At 39.7% G+C, this 27,973-nt stretch overlaps 1 long non-coding RNA gene across 1 annotated transcript; it reads left to right on the top strand.

Annotated features, from left to right (window-relative positions):
- The first annotated feature begins 245 nt into the window (after window positions 1–245).
- On the top strand, window positions 246–27,973 carry LOC136758230 (uncharacterized). Its single transcript, XR_010819924.1, has 3 exons — window positions 246–314; window positions 24,979–25,043; window positions 27,536–27,973. It is a non-coding gene; the product is annotated as an uncharacterized LOC136758230 (long non-coding RNA).

Genomic DNA, 27,973 nt, shown 5'->3' with positions numbered 1-27,973 from the left:
GTATCAAAATAAAATACAAGACATTTCAAACAATCACTATGGAAATGAATAAACTCAATAAAAGAAAAACAAACCAACATTAATACAAAGGAAATAAAGCAAAACATTATTTCACACCCCTAAACCTATAAACACATGAACCCTTCCGTCCTGAGCAGAGAATTGTGTGTGGCTACCTTAATACGGTAAATACGGTAATGTGAACGTATAAATCCCCCTTCTCCATGATGGCCTCTGTAACACCGCTACCCTTCACCAACATGGCCACTTGCAACAACAACAATGCTCCAGTTCTCACTTCTCCTATACAACAGGTAAGTTTATGATTTAATAATACCTACAATTTTTCCTTGTTTATATCTAAATAATTACAATTAAGAATATTTAAAAGTTTATTTTTTCTAAATACAAAACAATAATCACACTAACCCAGTTAAGATTAAGTTGGGAATGGGTTCATCACAACAATCAGTCCCTGCAGTGTAATCTGAGGGTAACTCAATAGTATAATAGTCCAGTCACCATCAGTATCTGAGTGAATAGTGTTTTAAAACCAGCGCTAATGACGGAGGAGCTGTCACTCAGATATTGTCTTGCAGTTGCCTGACAACTCAACCTGATGTTGACCGCTGAAAATGGTTTATTGGCTCCTGTTTCACAGATGCGTTACTGGGAAGAGGTTTTCCATTGCGCCGGTGCCCCACATGCTTGTCATGTATTGGCACACCAGCACTGAACTAACATGGCAGTTTGTGTTATGGCTATAATTCCTGTCGCCTTCCTGATTTAATCATGTGAAAAATAAACTACCTGGTTAGACTAAGAATAGATTTTCTGTTTCACATGATTTCACACTTCAGGGCCATTGTAGCCACATAATCCACTTCAGTACAGCTTTTAAAATGACCAAGATTTAAAAACCGCATCACTCCCCATAATCTTCGCACTACCCCACTGGGATTGTAATTTATGGCTACTGTTCAAATACCCAATGAGGCAAATTGCAGTCCAGTGCTGTCCACATTTCTGATTCATTATTAATAACCACTACATTCAATTTGGGGAGTCTCACTTTTCCGCGGGAGGGGACGATCTGCATGCGCTGACCTGAAATGACCCACTCCTCTCCGGCACTTAATTAACACAGTTTGAAAGATAACAATACATTAATAACCATGAGCTGATGTACGTGAATGCATTGTACATTGATTTGTAGTTAGATGGTCACTCATTCTTCCATGGGAGATTATGATTCCAGTCCGCTGACCAGCCATGACTTATGGAGGAGGGGGCAACAGTTCATTAACACAGTCTGAAAAATAACATTTAATAAAAAAATGCAAGTTTTTAAATGTGTATATTGATGCTCATTCACTTTCTTTTTGAAGATTATATGTACATTTTCTAAGTTTTCATGTTCTGTGGATATTGTTTTGTGGAGTGTTTTTGTCTAAAGGTAGAGGTATTATCGTGCTGACACTAGAGTGCTGTACCTTTTTTTCATTTAAATGCTCAGTGCAATGAAATTATATTCATGGAGAGCTTGAAACGGCAGTGCCAGCTTCTTACGCCCTGCGCTCCATCAGAGACGTGCTGATGCTGAGTAAGTCATTATACAGTGGAAATACATTCAGTGCCTAGAAATGTATTGCCATTACCCTGTACTGGCAGAAATCATCTTTCTCAGTCAGAATTTCTCAGTCCTTCTCTTGGAAACAAAGGACCCAATCAGGGCTTTTGTCTATGTTATATATGTGAGTGTGTGTGTGTATATAACCTGGTCATTGAACAAAAAAATGACAAATTCCAATCAACACAAAGAAGCACTGGAACGTATGCTTAGCAGAAGATGAAGAGACGGGAGAAAAAGAGATCTCGGAACAAATGCAGGTTTGTGATGTCACTGAAAGAGTGGAAATGTTAAAATGGCAATGGGCCGGACACATTGCAAGAACAGACCACAGATGGAGAAAAGCTCTAAAAATGAATCCTAACAAATGAACAATGACCGAGACCGAGTCTTTGTTGATCCACTGCTGGATAAATGCCTCCCCGAAATGTTTCCACTTATTTCGATCAACAATCAGCTCTACATAATACTTGATCAGAGTCAGAGTATGGCTTGTCCCTTCATGGTACCACAAATTATTATTCAGAGAGAATGCTTTAATTTTCTAATCTACCTGCTACAGTTGCTCTGCCCTGTTTTTGCCACTTATTTATTATTTATTAATACAATCAAATCAATCGGATTAAGACTTTCAATCTGGGCGCTTGTTTTGCTTAAATGAGCTACAGATCTTTTGATTGGTTGAAATACTGTGTTCTTACACAGGTTAAAGTATGCATACAAGTACCTCTAATATGTACATTTAAACATGTATTTTTTAATGCATAATCTAACACAAACATGGTAACTTTCTACAGATTATAGTTTATTACAGTTTGATGACATACTCCTTCAAATATAAAGTTACAATGTCGTCACCTATAGATTATGCAAAATAACACAATCAAAGGTTCAACCCCTTCGCTCGACACAGTGTTTCCAACTTTCTAAGAGCTTTCTATAGAGCCCTGAACACAATACTGTATATGAATGCATGATTAATTGCTACCAGCAATCTGAAATGAAAATGTACCTGGAGTAATAAAACTGAATGCATTTAAGTGACTCTCGGTGTGATTTTAGTTAGCATTTATAACACGTGCCTTTATATTGCCAGCATTGTGCTATAAATAAGCTTTTTTATTTGTGACTATAAATCTCTGCATTGATTAATGAAAACACTGGCGAGAATGTGTTCTTGCTTCAAGACTAAATTCAGAACTCGAGAAGAGAACATGCACAAGAAATATAAAATCAGCATTGTATAGAAGCTCAGTCTGAAGGGTGTGAAAAACAAAATATATTTTCTTATTTTATTAGCATCTCACCATAGTTGCAAATTGCTTTACTGTTTATGTCCTCGGTCTGGACCGAGAGGAAAACTCACAACTTTCACAAGATGACAATGGATTTCACAAGATGTATTACTTCGGGGACCTCCCTACTCGTTAAATGACTTTTAACAAGAATATTTCTCATCCGAATGTCACGCCCTGCAAATAAATTCCAGCCTTTAATAATACAAAATGCACAAACTTTCAACATAACACATCTAATCTGATCTCTTGGAGAAAAAGTACTATGTGTTTAGGGGAAGGTTTCATCATTTTCCTTTTATAGGCGTTATCACCACAGTATCGATGCACAAGCATTGTTGCATAACCAGAAACACTGATTCGTGATAACTGGAAGAGCAAACTGGATTCTTACTTGGCTTACCCATAAAATCACTGCGCCGAGTATTTTGCTGTAACGCACCGAATGTCGTGTATGAAATCTATGGTTTTAAAACCTAATGGAATTGTCCTAGCCTTCACATCTGAGGCAGACTGTAGTGCCGGTGTACAATCAGGGAATCTGTGGTTGTTCTGTAAACAATGATGATATCCAAACTAAAAGCAGGAAGATGACTCATGCTGAAAGATAGGAAAGCCTTCTCCGATCTGCCCAGTCCTTTGGTCTCAGAATTGTCTTAAAATAAAAACTCACCCATGACATTTTGCTGTTGATCGCACTGGATGGTGGCCTACTTTTCAAAAACCTAAGATGTACTGACAGGTCTCTTCTTTGTGCGGGAGAAAGTTTGGAAGGAAACATATTCTCAGTACTGTAGTGTACTAGCCTCTGGCACCAGCTACTAAATCATTACTGCTGTGACTCACGCCTCAGATGGAGCTAGACTGTGAGGTTTCCTCTCCGCAGTGTTTCAAAATGCTGTTTTCAATTTAATAACAAGACAGACCGTGCCCCCCCATTAGAATTCAACACACATCACACAGCTGTTTTATCAAATACATTAAAGTCCAGTGTTCACTTCATATTTTTGACAGCCCAGAATGAACCAGCTCCAACAGCATGAAAACCATTGCTTAAATGCTTCATTGATGGACTGATTCAACCAAGCTGTAGTAAACGTGCAGCGTCATTTGTGCGCTGGGGCGGCGGGGGAGGGGGGGTATAAGTGTGAAATTAAAAGCTCTTTAAAGTTTGGACTACAGGCATTCTGTGACCTTCCTGAAAGACAGTGTGACCAAAAGCGGGCAATAAGATTCATCATGTGCTGAATCAACCCCTTGCTGGATGGTATTGGAGGAGACCCTGCAAGCTTTCTCTGCGCCTCCCTTATCTGCTTTGTGAAACGAAGCCTCTTTCCTCTGAGTTCACACCGATAAGCTGGTGGTACTCATATTCCAGATGTGGCTTGTTAAATCCTTTTTAGTGATGGTAATTTACATTTGAATGGGGAAAAATAAACACAATAGCTCTAAAATGCATAATCAGTGTGGAATTCACTTCTGCGTGTTTTCATTTATATGAACCCATGTTTTTTTACAGTATAACAGCACATTTGTTACACAGTTAAACAGTTTAAAGAGAAAACAAATCCATATGTTCCATTAATAATCTTCGCGAGACGCAGCCATTGGTCACAGTCTGTCTCCCACTCATAACTACACATCGAGACCGATGACAAATAACTCCCAGTTCGAGGTGACACGGTGAACGGCTCTTATTGACTGGATTTGGCCCAGATGCAGAAATTAATTTGGCTCAGGAAATTTGAATGTGCCATTATAAATAGAATTGATAGACTTTCGGTGTGTGATAAATTCCAGTCAGTTTGTTAACAGTTAGAAGACTTTCTTGGAATTATACACACACACATACACTCACCTAAAGGATTATTAGGAACACCTGTTCAATTTCTCATTAATGCAATTATCTAACCAACCAATCACATGGCAGTTGCTTCAATGCATTTAGGGGTGTGGTCCTGGTCAAGACAATCTCCTGAACTCCAAACTGAATGTCTGAATGGGAAAGAAAGGTGATTTAAGCAATTTTGAGCGTGGCATGGTTGTTGGTGCCAGACGGGCCGGTCTGAGTATTTCACAATCTGCTCAGTTACTGGGATTTTCACGCACAACCATTTCTAGGGTTTACAAAGAATGGTGTGAAAAGGGAAAAACATCCAGTATGCGGCAGTCCTGTGGGCGAAAATGCCTTGTTGATGCTAGAGGTCAGAGGAGAATGGGCCGACTGATTCAAGCTGATAGAAGAGCAACTTTGACTGAAATAACCACTCGTTACAACCGAGGTATGCAGCAAAGCATTTGTGAAGCCACAACACGTACAACCTTGAGGCGGATGGGCTACAACAGCAGAAGACCCCACCGGGTACCACTCATCTCCACTACAAATAGGAAAAAGAGGCTACAATTTGCACAAGCTCACCAAAATTGGACAGTTGAAGACTGGAAAAATGTTGCCTGGTCTGATGAGTCTCGATTTCTGTTGAGACATTCAGATGGTAGAGTCAGAATTTGGCGTAAACAGAATGAGAACATGGATCCATCATGCCTTGTTACCACTGTGCAGGCTGGTGGTGGTGGTGTAATGGTGTGGGGGATGTTTTCTTGGCACACTTTAGGCCCCTTAGTGCCAATTGGGCATCGTTTAAATGCCACGGCCTACCTGAGCATTGTTTCTGACCATGTCCATCCCTTTATGACCACCATGTACCCATCCTCTGATGGCTACTTCCAGCAGGATAATGCACCATGTCACAAAGGTCGAATCATTTCAAATTGGTTTCTTGAACATGACAATGAGTTCACTGTACTAAACTGGCCCCCACAGTCACCAGATCTCAACCCAATAGAGCATCTTTGGGATGTGGTGGAACGGGAGCTTCATGCCCTGGATGTGCATCCCACAAATCTCCATCAACTGCAAGATGCTATCCTATCAATATGGGCCAACATTTCTAAAGAATGCTTTCAGCACCTTGTTGAATCAATGCCACGTAGAATTAAGGCAGTTCTGAAGGCGAAAGCGGGTCAAACACAGTATTAGTATGGTGTTCCTAATAATCCTTTAGGTGAGTGTATATCTGTGTTACAAATACAGTTTATGCCACTGCTAGCTGCCTTGTGTTTTTATAGGTGCTCTGGTGTTGACTCATCTGAATGTGATATATCCATCTCGAAGGAGTACAGTTTATCCTTATCAAAAGTACAGACATTTCTAAATAAGGGATAAACTAATCGCTGGCACCTGCTTGATGCAGTTTCCTTTGGAATCGTTGCTGTTTGTGTGCGTTTGTATACTTCAGTCACTACATCTTCTGGTCAGCTGCACTGGTGTTTAGAAATGATCCAGGTCAATGCACTACCACGGTCGGTGTTACTGTAAGGGCCCTGTTGTGGCATTGCCTAAATGATCACGAATAAGGGACGAGTCACTGGAGCGATGCCATCCCTACATGTGACAGAAGGTCTGGCTGCGAATGCCTTCCGTGGCAAGGATTGGGGGGTCTGTTTATGCGAAGGCCAGCACACGTGTTAACTGTGTGGGGGATTAAAATGAATTCAGTCGGTCTGCTGTGGAACTGTTTTTCTTTAATGTTGTTTAATGTGGTTTATTTATACCTGCTTCTCCATACTAATGAATGAGGTAGGTGTACAACAGTGAAGATACAAAACCAGAGAAATATCCTTACTTGATATAAATCTGAGTCTTCAAGGCTCTTTCCTTCCGCCATGAGAGGCGAGGTAAGAGTTTGTGTGCTTTTTAGGTCGATGCAGAACAATCTTAAGCAAGTCATTTCAAGAGTGGTTTTTTTTAAGCATCTCATTTGGCATTTTAAGCCAATAAACAACTGCTGAACACATCCAGTGAGGAGATGCTTTGTGAACACCTGCCATGTGGTGGTAGTTTACAATGAGCAGCAAAGGAATAAAATGAAATTATGTACCTTTTATAAGCTATTCTCTTCTCTGCGGTTTTCCATTTACTAAGCTTATTTTCTTGTTTTGTTTTTCCGATGAATGAGCTCTTTTGACAGCCGTTACCTCTTGCTTGTCCCTCGGTCCTGTCAGCAGGCTGTGTGGAGCAGAATGCACTCCAAGCCTCATGCGGTACAAGCTCGGTGCCAGAATATGAAAGCCCAGATTTGTTTTGGCCTGAAATCTTTCCTCTGAAATTTGTATCATAACTAATACATTTTTAATGCAAATATGCTGATTAAAATGTGTGGAAATTGCAATGCAATTTTGTACATAATGTGACACGATAGTGCGTTCCATTTGACACGCAGTATAAAGCAGCTTGGTATCATTCCCCAGAAACAAGCTGTGAAACCCGGCAAATCAAAGACTGACTTGTTTGACATCTTTCACATTGATTCTGAAAATGTAATGCTTTGAAGTGAATTAAATTGCATTGTGTTACATGCGGCTCATTACTGGATTAAGAATTAAATTGCATTTTGTGAATTTATAGATAAAAAAACATGTAAAAGTGCATTTTATTATAAGTAAAACTGTGTAGAAGGGGATTTTATACTATTATCAAGTAGTGTTTGACAATTAATTTGCCAATGTTTGGATCATATTTCCTTTAAAATCTACACTATCGTCAAAAGTTTTAAAACACCTCAATATTTCCATTTTGTATTGAAATTTACACAATGTCTCAATGTACTCTGAAATTAAAGTATAGAACAAATAAACAATTGGAGATAAAATCATGAAATTGTTTTGTTTAACAAAATGTAATCCCTTAAACTGACAAACCCCTGTGGTTCCTTAAAAGGGCACTGAATCCGTGTGCTTCTCTTTAATCCCATGTGTACTCTTCACTGTTGTGTTGTTTGCCAAGTGTTTGTTATCCCATTAAAGTTTCTAATGATGTGAGCCCCCGGGCTCTGAATGGTGGCGGCCGACACGGAAACTGTAAATTGTTTGAGAATGAAACACGCTGGTAGCCAAGAGAATAAGCTTTCAAATTATGTGTGTATTTTAGGAATACAGTGTCACTTCTATGCACAGGAGCTGCGCGTAACACTGCCAAATAGTGGTTAAGAGGGTGTAGTAACACAGTATGTAACTCTGAAATGTACATTATTTTTTTAATCTCTGGCAGTTTACCACTTACCTTTGTACCATTTCAGGTTATTCACTGGACTTGAACTGCTTACATTTCAATACAAACTGGGAAAATGGGTGTGTGCTAAAACTTTTGACCAGTAGTGTATAAACACTTGATATTTGCTTGTATTCAGGACTTTCTTTGCATTAAATAGAAGATCTACACCCTAAACTGAACCCTTATAAATATGTCACACCCTAGTGGGTGATTAGGGGTGACACGCTGCATGACTATGCCACCTCTTGTTAACAAAAGAGGACCTCGTTCACCCACTCCACCTCTCGCCCCGGGCAGGCTCGACCGGACCCCAGAACAACACCACACAGAAAGGTACGTTTCCAGCAACAATCACAATTTATTTACACAACTAGGACAGGGCATGAAGACAGTACCATAGCAGGGAACACAGTACATAAGGAAATGGGAAGCTAATTATATAAAACCTAATTTAAAATCGCCTTTAATAAAACAGGGTGATAAAACGAATAAAAACCCTACCCAAAAATAACGAGACAAATAATAAGGTAAGGAACTAATTAATAAATAGTTGGTCTGGATCTCCTGCAGGAGCTTGCTGCACCTCGTATCTCCTCTCCGTGTGCTTGGTTGCTTCTGAATGATACTGTCTCTGTGCTTAAACACTAAAACAAAGAGCCAGAGATGCAGGTGAAAGTAATTATGAGCAAACGTGCAGGTGAGTCCAGGTGAGAATGTGGGCTGGTGGCGTGCGCTTGGCAAGAAAAAACAGAAATCAATCCCAAAATCCGATAAATCAATTATACAAAAAGAAAGGAATACAACAAAATAAGGAAGGAAAAACAAACTTCATAAGTAAAGAGGCAACCGTGATCATGAAATTAATAAGTGAAAAAATATATATAATATAATCAATTAAGTGGTAAATTGCCCGTCACGCCCCGCCCATGACACTTCAGCTCTATGAACAAAAAACATTTACATCATGGTGAATATTTTGGAAAATATATATCATATGTTACTTTGAAAAAAAATATCCAGAGAAATTACATATTTTTTGTATTAAGTTGTACTTTTAAGTTGCATTATGTGTTTCTTCCACAAATGTCTGTTGTAAATCCACTAAAGGAACGTTTCAGTGAAACAAACACAGTTTGTCTTTTGCAATCTTAATTGTACAAATGTAGGGCCACCATACAGATGTTGACAGTCTGTGTTCGGTTATATTAATTAAACTTTAATTATGGGATCAGTCCCAGTAGATCCACAGTTAGTGACTTCTGTTGATATCACTTGGGGTAACACTCGGTTTGCTTTTTTCAGCCTCACTCGGCCTCGCTCAGCAAATCCCCAGACAAGCCAACTCTGACAGTTGCGCAGAGATAACAGAAGGGTTTTTCATGCTTGCAATGTGATGGTGGTATATAAGTCAGCAATAACTTTGTTCTAAGTCCATCTGGTATTTAATTAATTGCAGTTCTAATTTGCAATGGAGAAGCAAAGAATTGGGCCATGTCTCAAATCGTATACTTGTATACGGCAGTAGGCAGTATTTGAGTGGTGCGTTCACACTGAGAAAGATGACCAAATGAAGTACAAATGAAGTGTTAATTTAACCATTTTTTTCCATAGTATACTAGGTAAACAGTATGCTAGGATGATTAGTATAATTTCCACAGTTAAGTGCATAGTCTGTAGTATGTGATTTGAGAGACGGCTTTAGCTGGTAGACTTTCATTTTATTAATGGATTTCTTTTTACAAATCAATCCTGCTCCTATTACTGTATCTTAATATAAGCAAATTAAACTGCAAAAGAAGCAAAGCTGAGAAAATGAACGAGACTCTCACAGTTAGTCCAAGTGTTATTACCATTATAACACAATTGTAAATGGGTGTAATAGCCCTGCAGTGTTTTGAAGTGTTCTCACTTTTCAGTTTGCCGCTGAACTTCATTCAAAGCAGAAACACCTGTCCCCCGTTTCTGCCTGCCTGCATCCCATTAAAAGCTAATTGTCCACAACAGATGTGGCTTCTCTGGTCATTGCTATTAGGAGACTGTTTATTTTGGTCTTTTAACCCCTTCATTCCTGGCAATTCAACAGGCAATTTCTTTTCTCTTCAGCGCCTCTGCTCTAGTAGTCCTGTTTTTTTCTGAAGGCCTGTTTTTATGCAGTAATTCAATGAAGCATACTAAATATAAAGGAAAGAAATGGACGCTTGCCTTGATGCTGCATTTCTGAATCTTGAAGGTGTTCTCTCAAATGGTCACTGATTTCATTGGTGTGTATAAACCAGTTTTGCTTCTACAAACTTCACTTTTGTTCTTCTTCCATCAACTGTTTTTGGGGATTCCATCAACTTCCATCGGGATTTGTTTTTGATTAGTTTAGTAAGGATTGAGTTTCACACATTTTTACTGTCTCTAAGACTTTTGCTGTAGGGTGTATCACAGTAAAGCCCCAGTTTGCTGATAATTGCTCAAATGTGTTCTACACCGTTACTAAAACTTACTTTTTGTCACGGCTGGGAGTTTCCCCCTCGCAAACATACTTGATCCTCTGAAAGCACATTGGATATGTTTTTTCTACATCTCCTTTCACACATCTGCTTTTCAATGGATAATGTTTCCTGATCACTTGTTCCACCTTGAAGCCATTTGCACTAGTCACCTTGGAAAAACCTTACAGTATTTGTTGAGTGTCATTTTGCTTCTCTTTACACTGAATCTCAGCTCCGCCCTTAAGCCTGTAGTGTGGGAACTTGAGATCGTAAATCTAGCGCAATGGCTTTGTCTTGGGAATGGTCAGGATTTAAGTAGGATCTATTCATATTTTTCCCAATCCAGTATTTTGAAATCCTCTTTCAGTTTGGCTTTAAAGAGCTCTGGGAATAATGTTTTCTCTTGATGGATCTCTGGCTTGATTTGTTTTTGCTTTCCTTTTAGAGTATATTCTACTAACCCAGATGATTGTTTAGTAGGAAATTGTCTGCTACAAATATAATATGTACAATAAATACATTCACAGAAAAAAAACCTCAGATGTCACTGTATACTACGTGTTTTACAATAAGGATAGCACAACGCTTTAGGGTAGGTGGTGCGAACCGTTCAACTTTACTACTAAACAGGGAATGAAAATACATTTCTATTTTAAAAATATAAAACATTTCACTGTAGTTATGTCATATTGTCTATTTACTGCTTGTATCATGAATGATTCATTCAGAAAACAAACTGACAGATTTCATAACAATTCCTGTTAACCATTATTTCCTATTTTTTGGCTGTGATACAATAGGCTGTGAGGTCTTGCGATCTGCAGATATTTCTTCAAATGTAAATGTTCTGGCTTCTGAGGCTTCTGTTTTTCAGAAATTGACTGGTTTGATGGCAGTGGAGCGTGTTTAGCATTCAGCACCTAGGCCTACCTCTTGAATGTAATGAAAGATTAAACCAAATGGGTTCGTAATTTAGTCTTCCTCTTGAAAATGGCTTGTGTTCATATATGACATTGTCCTTTCTTATTGCAAGAATATCCTCTTCTATAATATCTTCAGTGAGAGGTGGCTGTTCTTCAATCCGGCTGTTTATAGTCTGTTTATACAGCAACATTAACCTCTTTGTACCCCCTCACACTCTCCTGCAATGTGGAATGGCAATCTTAATCGGAAATAATGTGACAGGATGTCTTTATTATTCTCCTTTGAAGAAATTATAGACCGTATAGACTGTAAATCCGGAAGCCATTATTTTTGTTTGATAATACAGCTTAAAGTGTCCTGTCTAGTTTTAATCCTGCAGTGCTTCATTTGAGTTGAATGCTCCATTGCAGTCCTCAAAATGTATTCTTGTCTGACGAGCAAGACTTTTTCATCTTATTTGTGCTACAGTTAGGCAAACCCTGTGAAGTGCAGGGATTAAACACGGATCTGACTTGAATGATATTTCAAAAGGGAATTAATTTCTCGTCATGCAAAAGTGCAGTTTGTTATGTAGTGACTCATTAATTAAAAAAAACAAAACATATTATTTGTGTTGAATATTGATTCAGCCTACAAGAAACTTAATCAATTTCCATGAATTGTATTGCCTTGCCAGGGTCTGGTGTAAACTGTGCGCTGCAATTCTACTGATTTCTTTAATGTATTCCTCTTATTCACGACAGGAAAACATTTTCTAACGATCTGCACACAATCTACACATCTATACATTCAGACTGCGGTCTTTATTTCGTCTTTTTTATTTGAATATGCTAGTTATTAATCTGAATCTGTTTACTGTGCATTGCGTCTTGGAAAATTAAAATGTGTGTCGCACCAGCTGAAAGCTAACCTTACATAATACAACCCCTATGTGTACGTTATTTATTAATGTATTAAGACTGTCAGCGGTAATCAACACTGGTGCAAAAGCACGAGGCAGGGGCAGCTGTTATCACTGCTTGCCCCAACTGAGAGCACAGCCCCCAATTGAGAAGTACACGCTCTGGAAAGGAAACCACTTTGCTGCATCAACAATGAGCCGCCGTCACAACAGACTTCCCACAGGGCCTGCAGCAGCAAGCCGCCCCGGCGCTCACAGAGGGCCTGTAGATATGGCCTGCCTGTAGGAAGTATCATGTCTGAAACCATGTGCTACAACGCCCAGGTCTGTATCAGATTAAGTATCACACAGTCATGGGCGTGAGAGGAAGAGGGTCTTGAGAACGTGCCAGTGAGCGACCACTGCTGCCGATCACAGTACCAGCCATTCCGTTTTTTTCATCCCGTCATGTTAATGTGGATTATATAGAGCAACCTTTAGCATCCCTAAGGGAACTGGACGCATTTACTGTACAGGACAATTCCAGTTCAAACCATGTTTACACTCTGAGAATATGAATGTTGGAGAGTGTTACATGCTCTCAGTGTGTATTCAATTACAATACAGGAAGGGGAGGAGGTGTGTTTTATGATTCTTGTCACATATGCTCTTTTTATTACTCAGATTACTGTCATTGTGAAAGCCCACAAAAATCCCTCAGACAAGATAACTGATAACATCCTAAAGTGGAACATTGTGGGGTTTCTTTGTAAATGTTGCGACTGAGTTGAGAATCGTTAAGAACAAATCACTAGAGGTGGATTAATAGCCTAAACTCTTACTCCGAGAGATCCACTGGAATTGTATTTTATTACAGATTGATGTCAATGCATTCCTTCCCTTGCATACAGGAGAAATCTACTAAAAGAATCACAAGAAATCTTGGAAAAGAGCAGTATCGCAGTATCAAAAAATGTATATCTACAGCAGGTTTGCAGTGTTGTGTGTTAGAATCTGTCATCAGCTCTCATGGGAAGTCATACAGAGACTGTCCACTACTGACATATTGCCCGCAACTGCAGCTCTATTTAGAAAACGACAAACAGACAGTGACACATCCATCAAAGAAGCATGTAGGATGTCCTCCCTGTCTTGACACATCATTTAATGTAATGGGAATATTTTGTACAGGCAGGCGTTTCTGACAGCAGGACAATGTTCCTGCGGTTGAGTGTTTGCTTCGCAACAGGAGTGAACAGTACAACGCCAGGAAAGCGAAACTAAACAACATCCCCCACCCAGAATAATAACAGAAGCACTTGAACTGAAAGCCTGGTTCCTGCACATAAAGGTTTTATTTATTTATTTCCCTGGATGGAACTGAAAAAATAGAAGAATTAGAACACTACACAAAAAGAAAGACAATTACATCTCACTAACAGTAAAATCGATCTAGTCTACAAGCATTAGAACAGTAACAGCCTCAAAGCCAGCATCTTTACTGTGTTCTTCATGTAATAGATACTGCAACGTGTTCTGCATAATCCTGGGATGGCAGGTAATTAAAACTATTGCGTGGGTGATGCAGAACCTCCTGCCGTTGATTTATATGGATGAGCAGGTGTGTCTTGAGGGTGTCAATCGGTGTGATGCCCCTGTCAATCTGCTGAGTTTGTCAGGTGTTTCAGCAATGAGGTAAATTGTGTTGTGTGTATGAGGGGGGGAATCCTTTTGTTCACTGCCAATTGCAACTCAGTGTCAATTCTTTAGCTCTTATGCTTTTCAATTTCAGTTTCAGCCGCAGATTTGACTTGGCATTGACCCCAACACCAGAGGACCTGAACTCTTATCGCATATTTTCTAGACTAATGATAATAACCTATCAATAACCTAAATGAAGATTGCTGGAAGAGGGGAGACGCAAATCCATTCAAAGTATCTTATTCGCATGAGTCGGCGTCAGAACATAGAGGCCCACATGACTTGGTTGGAATTTAACAACAAATCAACCTCATGTTTCTCTGAGGAACCCAACGTCAACTACATAGTTGAGTAGCTAGTTGGGAGCTTTGTGCATCCTCCTCTTGTCGGTCCTACATTTCTCCAGTCTTCATTTTGTCTTCCAAACTCTTTCTTATCCTTGATCAGCTGCTGCACAGCTGAATCAATCCCCTCTCTAATCTCTACTTGTTCAGGACTACCGAGATGCTGTTCTTTCGCCTGTGTAAACCAGTCCTCTGAGAGCAGGATTACTCTTGTCATCCATCCCCTCCAAACTCTCCATAGGGCACCAGCGTCCTTCTGGTAGCGATCAAAATGGCGCACAGTAAACTAAGGGAGGTCTTGCTCACTTTGCTTCTCGATTTCCATGCTTCCGAGCGAACGCAGGTAATTGGTTTAGAGTTTGTTCCCAGATTACATGACATGTTGCTAATTGATGCTGAGAAGTGAGGGCCTAGTTCTCCGTCCAGTCAGAGTCATGTTAAAGTTCTAAACCATGCATTTTTAACTGGAACTATATTAATCAAGGCCGAGCTGCAGCACAGACGTTTCGTGAAGTGTGAATTATTACTTCAGCTGCAGGGTGGAACATAATAAAAAACACCACCCATGCATCAAAACGACCAAAAGTTTCTAGTTCGTGGTTCACTGCTTCAGTGTCTAATTCCACCTCCCCACCACAGGTCATGGTTCCCACTCTGAAAAAAGGTCTCTGTCTTCCTGTGAACGTAGCTGGCCTAGGCCTGCACTTCCTGATGTTGTGCGAGGTTGGCCTTGTGGTGTAGTAACTAAGGCAATGTAGCAAGAGTGTGAATGATGGCTTGCCACTACTCAACGCTGAGACTCTCATTGTCACTCCAGCGCTGCAATGTCTGCGTAACCAGAAGAGAGAAAAAGAAGTTCCCCTTGTGTACGACATCTTTAAATAACCTCTTTAACAGCGTAACATTTCGTTTTTACTCACATTAAATATATGATCGCTTCTATAGAGGCTATAACTGCAGTAAAGAGAAGACAGATGTGAGAAACTGGGCTGTGTGGAGAAAATTGAGACCGTGCTTTCTTAATAAAAACAATGTGGGTGTTGTAGCAGTGGACTGAGTTCAGTGATCAGTGTCTTCAAATCAGTGTCTATCTATGTAATATATATAAGGAAGAGATAGCAAAATAAATGAATGGATCCAAGAACAAAGTCAAATGTGACATCATCGAAAGAGCGGAAATGTTCAAATGGCTATGGGCCAGCCTGGTCAACCTTCTATAAATAGCATTTGAAGTGCATCTGTTACATAAGAGACAATTGGGAATTACAGTATATGTCTATCTTTTTCAGTAATTCTCATACCCCTTATGAAGATTGGTCAAATCCAATAGAGTATTGTACATACTCAGCTTTCTCACGCACTGATTGTATTAGATGCCCGAGAATGCTCATCTTTGGCATATTGAGACGCTGAGAAATTAGATTCTCACTTTGTAATTCATCCTAAATTATGCAGCGGAGTTATCAGAGATGCAGATTTAAATGGATCTTTGCAACCCCTCGTGTCTTAGGGAATGTCTATTTTCAGTTCTCTCGGACAGTCCTATTTCCATCACAATGCAAAGGAGACGCAAGACGCAAATTACACTGTTTGGGTCACATTGTAAATTGTATAGCTTGTGTGGTGATCTAAAATTGACACCATTGTTTACATTGATCTCAACCCTCTGGTTCCTGTTGTTAGAGACAAATGGGGGTTGATTTGTGTTGTTGTTGTCGTTAGGCTTGTTTTAGACCTGCCATTTGCGGATTTGAAATTGTAAAAAACTGAAAACTCGGCATGCTGAAAGAGTAACATGGATTAGGATCTAGTTTTGCAATCTAAAGAGTGCACATCTACTACAACATCTTAATGTGTTGGGGCCAGGGGCTGTGTTTAGCTGCAAACCCACAGACATAAGGCGGAAGGCAACCAAATGTGCGAATGACTCGAGACTCCTCTGTTGAGACCAGCAGAAAAAAAACAAAAAACTGTAAATTGTGGGTTTTTCCCCATGATCTCTGTGAAACGATTACTTTAAGTCTTTTTCAATGACTGATTTTAACTTGAGCAGCTTTTTTTGTGTACCTTTGCTTCAATGCACACACCAGCAACTAAACCAAAACACATTTACATCACCTCAGTATCGCCTACAGTGTAACGCTCAGCTCAAGGCCGTAATTGCTGCAGAGCAGGCGTATGAATTTACAGGTGCAGAAATCCACTGCACGTCTTAGATATTAGACACAAGGAATTGCACAGATCAAGAATTCATCCCCACCCCCGCTCCACAGTACGCACTCCTTCAGTTGCACACGACACTGATTGACAGGGCTCTTTTATTTATTTAATTTTGTCTGTTAACCGTTTCACGCTTGGACTCTTTTTCCTGTTGCTCACAAGCCTGTGGCCTCAAGTATAAAACAATCATTTAGTCATGCTTTATTTAATTGTTAATTGCTATATTAGCAGAAGCAGACACACATGCTCAACATGCTGTTAACAGCTTTGACTGTTTCTGTCTCAGGAACTAATGCAATTAAGCCGTCGAGATGGTAAACATTAAAAAGCACAACGGTTAAAAGGCAGATATTGGTAAAGTATACTTTTAAAAGCATCGGCTGTTTTTTCCCTATCAGTCGATTTGATGTACCTGACCCCTCAAAGAAAAGGGAAAAGCCAAGGGTGTCCGACTTGATGAATGTAGTGAATTAACATGGCAGTGAATGCCTTTGCGATGCGAGCGATTATTCATCCGAGTGTGAGGTGGCAATAACCTGTCAGGACTGAACCACATGCACTGGGCGCTGTGTAATTACATCCTGATAAGCAAGTTCATTTCTGCAGACCCTGATTATTGTTCATATTTTCCAAAAGATTTCAGGTAGAGTGTTTGAATAAACGGTGTGATAAGGCTGCAGTGACATACTGTTTTTAGTAAGTGATTGAAAGAGTGGTGGTATTGGAATACAATTTTAATCTACATCGTGCCCTTTGTACCTAAGTGTCCAAAAGTAGTTTTTCTTCACATTTTATAAAAGGTCACAGACAAATGAGACAAAAGGGGTCTTAAAAATATAATTATTTCATTTGGAAGAGCAAAATAAAAAACAATTTGCAGACTATAGATTACAGAGGTGGATCTGAGTATTTTTTTAAAACACCAGCACGCTGGCACTCTCTGACTAACCTGGGTAAATCATTTCCATATTTTGGGAATTGTATAGGAAAATGTAATTTATTCCCAAGGTCTTCTACTGCCATGTTGAGGTTGTCCCAGAACATACAGACGGAGTAATTCTTTCAAATAAACTTGTGCGAAACCATTCAGTATTAAATTGAACCAGTTTCAGTTTTGTACAGACATCAACTGTTCATGTTTATACAATTTTGCTATTGTTTATTTAGTTTTAGTCAGATATCTGGGAATGTCTACTAATGCATCTTTTACGGATTTCTTTAGTTACGGGCAGTGCCAGGCTTTAAAGTTTCTGCAACCAGTGATTCCTTTTTTTGTGGATGAAATGTGACCTGGCTCTCCAGTATCGTAAAGAAATCCTGACACTGACAGCTTTGAGTACCACAATGAGTACCCAGGCGAACGTGTTTATTGCTGTGTATTAGCGTGAGTCGTCTGGCTTTTCACTGCACTCCAGGTTTCCCAAGAAGTAAATTGATCTTCTCACTCGCAAAGCCGCACTCAGTAAATCCTGAATTTCCTTTCCTTTCATTCCTTTTAAACAAAAGGAATAATAGCAGCATCATAATCTTCGGATTTAGACGATTTTTGTTTTCTTTTGTTTCCTCCCTCCCCTCCCAATGACTTCCCCACGCTCCTAATGTAAGACGTCAGAGTTCCCTTTGGTCTTTGTTTACCAATATACTACTTGATGTCGAATCTCATATTTTAGGTTTAATTTTGTAATCAGAGGGCACCCTCTCTGCATTAATTTTGCCCATTTAGCTTTTGCACTTAATTATGAAGTAGCAGGCAATACATTTTTCATCCCGAGACCATGTAAAGCCTATGTATTATTCATTTTAAATTGAAGTACTTGGCATCCACAAATTGAAGCAGGCACCTTGAATGGCTTTTCTGGAATCACGTCTCAAAACACACCCACACGCACACCCACACGCACCCACACGCACACACACACGCACACCCACACGCACACACACACACACACACATGTATCAATACTGTATTGTATGTTGATAAATGTCTCTGATCATAACATCCAATATGAAATCATACAGCTTTCTGGAAGTTTCCAGCCAAGTGATTCACCATAGGATTGTAGTACTCCCATTCTCTGGTGGGAGGTGGTCTGAATCCTGTTTTCTTTGATCAGTTATTGCCTCCATGTTTATATTCGAAAACTCGCTACTTTTCTGCCACCCACTTTTCTGAAAATAAGTTACGGACTGAATTTCATACGTAAGATTCCTGGTTGACTCATAGGAAATAGTCTTCATATCCCTTATGTGCGGGAAGAGGCAAAAGACAGTCTGTGTTCTTTTATTTCACATGGTATCTCTACCAACGAGGGAAAATCTACCTGTATGGGCTTTTTGTAAAGATGAAATCGATCTCATGTAATATTCTGGGCCCATGGAACGTCTCAATCACTGTTCATCTGAGACACGGGACAGTGTAAATCTGATTTATTAGGGTGAGGTAATGGCAGGAATGAATTAATCGGGAAAGAGGGCGTTGTGATGGCACGCTGAGGTGGGTCGGCGCTTTATCTTCTGGCATCTGAGAAGGTGCGTCACTCCCCTTCAGTGCCCTCCATGACAGACGCATACATTACTGGCATGTCTTCATACAGCTGTCTATCCACTGTGGCGGAGGCTGTCTGCATTGTCACACGGTCTTGGGACACAGTAAAACTTTTTTATTATTATTTTATCTCCTGTAAATGTTTTGTATTTTACTTTTTTTTCTCCCATCCGTTATCTTCTCCTTTTCCTTCTTGTTATTATTATTGTACCCTTTACATCCATGTGCTGAAGGCTAATGTTCACCGCCTCTCTTGTGATTGGTGTGTTACCTGTAGTGCCATTAAGTAATGACACACCTAAGACCTTTTGCAATTAAAACATTCCTGTCAGTGCTGCTTAATTACACATTCATTCCCTCGTAGGTCGTATCAGTAGGGTGCTTTCCCACAAAAAGAATACATACAATCATAAGTATATTATACATACATTTCCAGAGTTAAGTGCAATACTAAGTGATGCGATAAAGAGAAAGAAATTACAATAAACAAATAAAAATGCTAATCTAATCACAGTGAACTGGCAACTATTTTAAGCTGGTTCTTTTTCACATCATCTGACTAACTGCCTGATCTGCATTCATGGGAATAGAAAACTCATTTGTAAAGAGCAATTTTATCTTCGATCTTCCGTGGCTGGCTGGCTAAGACTGGTATTGTTTGTAGTCTGCGGCCAGAGCTCATAAACATTGTGCTTGATGATGACAGAAATAACATGCACAGCAGCTATGTCCTCCACTGCGCATTTGCATGAAATGCGTTCGGTAAGAGGAGGCCCACAGAACAGTCACAGATGCTCCTGGTTTGTTTTAATCATCGGTAAACCTCAGTGGAGGATAAGATTGATACACAACGGGGGAAGGGATGTGAAGGAAGTGCTCCTGTACTCTCTGCAGCTCCGGTGTGCTGAGATTTTTAATATCAATTGCCAGCTCAACAGTGTTTCTAAATTAGTATAGAGCAGAGCAACTTGCAATTTGCAGGATGTTGTATTTCAATACATTAATCCAACTGCAGTATGCATGGTTTATTTCTGTGAGTGTTTTTATTCTGTAAGGACGGTATGCTGACATACCCAAACTGTTTCTGAGTGGAATCCCACCTCTGTAATAATAATGTTTGGTTTTTTTTTGTTTGTTTTGGGATTAGTTACATTTGCAATAAACTTTTTTTAAATACATATAGCCTTAGTATATAGCAGATCCTTTACTGGATTATTTAAATATAGGATGTTCTACTTTAAAGAGAATCCTACTTGCCAATACTAATCAAGTCAGACCCCGGGAATCCTGTTTTCTGTCTACTTTCTTTTCTCTGACTGCTCCCCCTTTTATTGACTGTCCTTTTCATCCTTTCCTGACATCTTTGTCTGAGGCCTTGCTGGTGACTGACGTCTGTGCCTGTTCATTGTTTTATTCTGTTTTCTAGATATGTTTTTGTCATTTTTCTATCACTCTTTAATAAGACCATCACTAAATATGTATTTTTTTAATTTTTTTAAAGATATGCAATGCTTATGCTACTGCTGCTATATAGATATATTGCTTTTAATTGTATCTGAGGCACTGAATTAAACTACACAAATATTGCTGCCTTGGTGAAGACAGTCTACAAAGGTCTTGTCGTGTCATCAGTCTGTGGAGTGGCAATGCCTCCCACACGGGGGGCCACACATTTGCAGGGACTCCCTCCTGCCAGCGGTGCCAAGGTTAAACACACTGAGCCTGCGAGAACAACTGGATGTCTCGGAAATGACACACGCTAGGAAAATAATGAGCGTTTCAAAGCACCTGCTCAGTCCTGACTGTGTTCCAAACATCACAACATTGTTGCATGCCATGCTTGTGTTATTGTGCATTATAAATGTCATCTTGTTCTTGACAGCTGACAGACTGAGATGGCAATGATGGTGGTGACAGGGCAAGAGATGTCTTAATGAATAATCACTCATTACTATATCCTGGCTAATGTATTCCTTTATATACATCAGTGGGGCATCTAATTGATGGGTCCAGACGGCAAGCTGTCCAGCTTTGTGCCTCATGGAAACTGATGAAAACTACTAGATACCAGTATGTCAAAAAAGCAGGATGTCCTGGCCACTTCCATTTACACTTCCTCAATTACTATTCAAAAAGCAGTCAGGAAAAAAATAACTAACCCTGTCAAGTACAGGGCGATGACCCTGTCATCAATTGGAAGCGGCTAACAGACAGCTTTTCACCTCGGGACTACAAGGGGGCAATCTCTTCTCAGGGAAATTGGGTTCACAGCACAAATAATAAACTAGGCTGCATTGCACAACAACACGGTTATGTGCACACTGAACATGTACACAATCATTTACAAAACAGTGTCTGGTCTAATTTGTGTTTTTTGATTTGTTTTTTCTGAGACTCTGGAAACAATGTTACTCTGCTTTTTGTGGCCCAGCCTGTCTTTTCTGTTGTTCTCTGCAATATCACCCATCCTCCTCTAGAGGGATTCAGATTTCATTACGCCCACTCTAACTGAGATGGACTTGCTGCAGCTGAACACAGTCTGGTGTTAGTTGTCTGTGCTGTGGTCTGGGGCTGTAACATTGGCTCACCCTCCGGTCTGCTGGAATTATTTGCTCTAATGATCTATCTATGCTTTATTCCTGCTATGTTTGTTCCTCTCTTTACCAGCGTCCAGTTATTGTTATAATTATAATAATAACCATTATAATATGAATATTTATTTAAAAGCAGACGCTCCTACACAGGGTAACGTTTTGGTCACAAGAAACACATTTCAGAAGCAATACAAAATATCTGGTGGCACTTGGTGTAAATCGTGTAATACTTGGGTTGGGGTGTCTTCATATAGATTTATTTAAATGTCTTTTCCATGGCAACTATCAATATCATTTGTTTATTCAGTAAGAGCCACCTGAATGTAATGGAGGAGCAGACCAAGTGTTTTCATACTGTATATTGAAATTCCCCTGGAAAACTGGTTTCTTTCAAGTCAAGGGCCACGGGGAGTGAATGATTATATTCCCAATCAACCACCTAATAGTCATTGTTAAGCGTCAGGGAATCGTTTTTCTGAGCGTTGTACCTGCAGAATTATAATGAGTCTCTTTACTGTACTGGTTAACAGCAGAGCTCTTTTCAATACCCAGTTCGGCACTTCATAATTCATTGGACAAAACTCTGCAGGGTTCTTTAAAGTGCACTTTACAGTAAATCAAATTAATGAGGCCTGTCTTAATTATTTATTTTTATTAGAAAATGCCTTGTACTCCTCTAGAGACTGAATGGCTTTTAAAATATTGGTCTCAAAACTGGCCTGCATGCTATTTAATTTTCTCAAAACAAATTAAGTGACTTTGCAGAAACGTTGATCCCAGACCAAAAATCAACACATCAAGCGATCGCAATTTTCAACCATAGTAATCAATGGCAAGTTTTGCACTTGGTAGATCCAGGGCTGAGACTAATCTTCAATTTGCACAGCAGTTTCCATCTGTCCAGATTGTAGGTCTCTCTTGATCAGCTAACACCAACTACTGGATGTTTTTTGATTGCAGATCATTCTCAAAATAAGCTGAAAAAATAAAGTACCTGCTAAGATAAAATAATTTTAAAGTGCTTCTCTGATTTCAAGGAAATATTTCACTTATCAATCTAGGCTGACCACATGGGTCTTCCTGGCTGATTTCCATATAGGTCCTGTGAGGATATTTGAGAGAGAGAAAAAAGTATTTCTAATGCTGTTCTCTCAGTTTTATACAGATCCTTCAATACAGGTTTAGGAGTTGCTTTAAAAGTGTGCATCCCATTAATAACACATTACAAACACCTCTGACAACCCATTACTCATTTTAGGAAATAAACTAATTTATCAACCCCCTCCAGCTTGATACATGATCATGATATAACAATATTATAAACGATGTTAAAGATAATTACAATACATTTACCGTGTAGCCTTATATTTACATGAGGCAATATAGACTAGATTCACAAGCATCTCCAGCAGTCTACAAAGTCCCACAAGGACTGGGATTGCAAACGTCATCCCCCGGCTGATACTGGTTCAATGGAGAAGAGCAGAATGCATCTGAACCGATCTCCGGTGTGTAAATCGATTTGAAGAGCAGTTGGCAAACTAGAAACGAACCCTTATAATCAAGGACTATAGCGCTCAAACCATCTTCTATCATTACCGCCTTCAAGTACTAACTTTGATAGTCGCGAACACACAGAAGAGCGCAAGATGAAAGGTACTCAATCCACCTGCAAGGCGTAATGGGGGATATCTGATCCTTGAGAATCGAGCAGAGACATGAAAGGCCAGACCTAATAGCACAGCTAAACAGCCCGTCTTCTCCATGATCACAGACAAGTACTCTGACAGGTCAGAAGCACATCAATTATGGGGCTGGAATAAGCGGCAGACTGTTCTTACACCTTTTCAAGTGTGTTTTTATTACCATGATGATGATAACAATAATATTAATGGACAATTCAAGATTTTTTTAGTTTTCGTCAACACATAAGGTTTGATTCCAGACAAATTGTAGACAAGTCAGTCTCAGAGGTTAAATATGGAAAATAAACTTGCCTTGGCAGAGGAACTGTCGCTGCATTGTGTATGTACAGTCATTGAAATCAATTTATCTTTCTGACTGGTGCGCACATTCCAATCCTTATAATGTGCGACGGAACAATGTTTATGGCGTTGAAACCCCCTGGCTCTGAACACCTCTGTGATGTGTAACAAAAGCAGACAGTGTTTTTTCCTCATGGTGCTAAATGGGAATGAGCCTCTCGAGCCAACACTGGAGGACAACCTTCCTGGCTGCCCATCCCCCACCTCCCACCTCCCACCAAGAGTCAGGCAATCTCCGGGGAGGACTGTATTCCAGCTGCAGATTGCCATAGTGAATCACTGTCATGACAAATCTTATAACAGGGATCTACCTAGGATTGTTTCATAACTGGGCAGCAGCACACTGTAGCCAAGAAATATATTTTAATATGTATGTTTTCTCACAATCCTATCAGGCTTGTCACTGTATGGTGGGCATTTGAGATTCATTTTATTTTATTTTATTATTTCATTAATTCCAGTTGGATAAATCGAAAAATTGTTTTTACACTTACCGCCCCCCCACCACACACACAATAATCGTTTAGCGTTTTTCTCGCTCCATTTAGATTTTTCCGTCGAAGGGCAGAAATTACCATAACAAAACCCTTGCCTTGAATTGTAAATTGTTTTGTTGGAGTCGACGGTGACACCTGTCTGTTCTGTTTTTCTGCCAGGCAACGGGGAGTTTATCTATTAAATATGAAAGCTGTCAAAAAAATTGCTATTTATGTTTTCTGAATAAATCAGCCGAGCCTAGAACGACCACCAATCGTTCTACTGTAATGTGTGGGTGTTTTTTATAGTGGTCAGAAGCCAGTTTAAAGGTCATTGCCTGCATTTCTCTCTCTAATAAATCTGTTTTCTTCAGAACAGAGGAGACAGATGCTTTGTCTCCCAGCTTGTCTTAATGAATCTCATTCCTCGGTTGCAAGAAAACACTCTCGGGTGCATTGGTACACACCGTCCAAGGTCTATTTCAGTTAGCGTTCAGGATTCACCATCCTGTTGGGGCAGTTGCCATGTCCTCTGTCCACTCCTCCATCCTGTCATCCACTCCAGATATCTCTGCCAATATACACACCCCTGCCAGCAGCACACACAGTACTCCAAACCGAAACGGTAGTAAAAGTAAAGGGCTACGAAAAACTTTACACACAAAGGTTCCTAAATTGTAGCCCCGCAATAACAGCATCCTCCTTTTCTTCCTGTGTTTGTGCCCATGCAGATCTTCCTCGGGAATCGAAGATGCTCCAAATAAGTCTCTGCTTATCCTGCATCAGGACAAGACAGGTAGATAATAAGCCTTGACAGCACTCATCGTATTTTATATTAAACTTCACTCAATGCTCCGGTGGGATCAACTCCGTAATGAGGAAATGCAGAGAGCGCTTTGAGGCTTGAAAGACATATTTGTGCAGTGTGGGGGTTTGTCAGAGTGTCTCTCGGAGTGGCAGAAAAGAGGCTGCCTGAGGAAGCGCTCAGGCCACACACAGCCACCACACTAATGAACACCCGAGCCGCTCGACGGTACCTGCTGCCACATCAAGTGCCTGTTAAGCTGGCAACACATTGACCAGGTTTGGAAAAGGTTTCTATATTTTAAAAAAATGACAAAGGTATGTGAAATAATAATGAGAAAGCCTGGAGTGAAGAGATGTGTGTTACCTATGAGAACGTGGTGTAGTTTTGTACCACATATTCCGTGCAACATGAGCGTCACACACCTGAAAAGCCGGCGGCTAGACTGATCACAATCTGGAGCTTCCAGAGATTTGACGTGTGCAGTTTCATCAGTAGTGACTTCCTCCTTCACTAAAGAGCAGCAGGAGCTCCCACAAGCAAAATTACTTGACGCACAAATAAGCGTTCCCTTTATTTAGTTTTCCATATGGGGTCGAATTGTGTCTGACAGATTGCCAAATTTTATTTCCTTTGATTGGCTGCTGTGATACACATAATTATACCCTCGCCCCTAGATTATCATCTGACTTCAAGTGACTTTTTCAGAGGACTATATAGATTTCTCTGGGCTGAACCAGAGTCCACAAATTCTGAAACTATATAATCAATGAGTGTGTTTTAATGAACTATTATTTATATGTATCATATCTATTCAATTCAAATGCACCACTGATTATCATGATTTTAAATGAGAAGTTCATATTTTCCACCTCGACCCTGTCTGTGTCCAACGTCACTCTCATTCCACGCTTCGCTCAAAGGTGAATGATCCACCAAGTCCCGTGTTTGTGAATCAGTGGCCAATCCATCATCGTGTGGACTCGGCACAATAGAGACATTTTAAAATGCTATCGTCATGCCTAAAACTAAATATCAACAGACCTTTAACAAATCAATGCCGAAGAGGGAAAACGCTGTCAAGTTTTGTCAAAAGATAATTGCATTCAAATCCAGACTTGAATGACCCATCTGTGAATAGCCCACAACACACATTAAATTATCCAGAACGTGAATCCTGTTTGTAAGCCAATGAAAGTCGTTAGCTGCATTGTAAACGAAGGGAACCTCTTTGATACAATGCTTAAGGGCAGCAGGGTTTTGTGTTTTTCCTTCTGACTGAGCTCTCAATTATGTAAGGGAACCAATTATTAGCTAAACTGAACAAATTAAGCACTGCTTCCAGGTTTTAAATGGGTGGTGATTTATTAGGCCTTCAAAACATGCAGCACCAGGGTTTTCCACCACTGTCTTCCACAGAGTTTAGTGTATTCTCATAATCATACACCCAATTCTTTATATAAGGAATTGCAGTTTGCACACATGCCTTCATACAGAAGACTGGGGTGTGATGTTTAGCATCTCTCTTGCTGGGTTTTGTCATTCAGGACATCCTCAGTTATCCAAACAAAATGTCTGAAAGAGGGAGCTACATCTCTTTCTGGGACACATTTACAGAATACATCCTTTTCTCACTGCCCAGCTTTTAGTGCACACACATTTCCCTCAGGTCCTAAAACTTTTGACCGGTAGTGTATGTGTGAAACATCAGTTCCTATCAAAGATCGATACAAACAACAAACATTGCACGAAGGTCCATAAACAGTTATTTATGGCCTGGTTGGCAGCCATTTTGAAAAATGGTGACCATCTTGGAAATTCAGTGACTTTTCTATTTTCTTCTCAGGTAAGTGGCCTGCAATGTATGTGTGCATTGGTGGGTACTTGTATCACAGTGGAAATGATTTTCAGCTTCTCCGAAGGGCTTTTTTTGACATGACTTCCCTCAGGTGTGCAACTCACTCCCTCTCTTTTCTTACCAGTGTTCCACCACCTCTCAGTGCCTCCTTCAGACATAGCTGTATAGATTTACACCTTCAGACCTTTCCAAAATTGATCTTTTACCTTCATTTCATTCCCCTTTTATAATGATATGGATTCCCTTGTGATATTGTGTAGAGCATTGTTATCGATTGTTAATCCATGTTGCCTTTAATATAGCCTCTGCTATATAATAAAAACTGTACATTCTAAATTAGCATCATAAAAGTACAGCACACAGTTTTGCAATGTAACCTGCCACTTAAACTAAACATTGTAAATAAAATATTTCTAAATTTGTATTTTAAGCATTTTATATATTTGTATATTTTGTATATATTATAAAAATATCAAAGCACATATTATACATAGTACACATATGGGTTGTCCATATGGAAGTGTTGGTAAAGAACCCATAAATTAGTTAGGTTGGCTAGTTTTTCCTGACACTGTCTGTTCTTTCACCGAAAGTAAGACGGTTCCATCTCTGTCTCATTTGACAGCATCCCTTCACTGAAAGGAAGACGTTAATCACAGACATGACGCCAATCAACAAAAGCTCATTTACCTCCGAATGGAAACCAGTTTGCTGCCACAGAAGAAGCTGCAGGGAATAGTCCGCAGGCAATTATAAATATTTAAATAAGATACAACCCGTTTAATTTACATGATTACAATTACTATTCTTGGGGGAGGCAATCTAGGTCAGCTGCGCAAAACAGGGGAATAACAGGAACTGTGTTTTATCCAGTCACCTTTTAATTTGTAAAGGTAAAAATGAAATCATACATTTTCAGGCTGATATTCAGTTTAACGTCTTCCACTTGGCCCTTGTGGTACAGGACAGAGTGACAGAGTTACAAATTCAAATTATGCTTGTTTTCCATGTCATTTAATCTAATAATGCTTATTTTCCATATCATTGAATGCAGGCACTTATA

Source organism: Amia ocellicauda, chromosome 9, assembly GCF_036373705.1.
Source record: "Amia ocellicauda isolate fAmiCal2 chromosome 9, fAmiCal2.hap1, whole genome shotgun sequence".
In the NCBI taxonomy this organism is placed as follows: Eukaryota; Metazoa; Chordata; class Actinopteri; order Amiiformes; family Amiidae; genus Amia; species Amia ocellicauda.
This window is presented reverse-complemented; position numbering and strand designations above follow the sequence as displayed.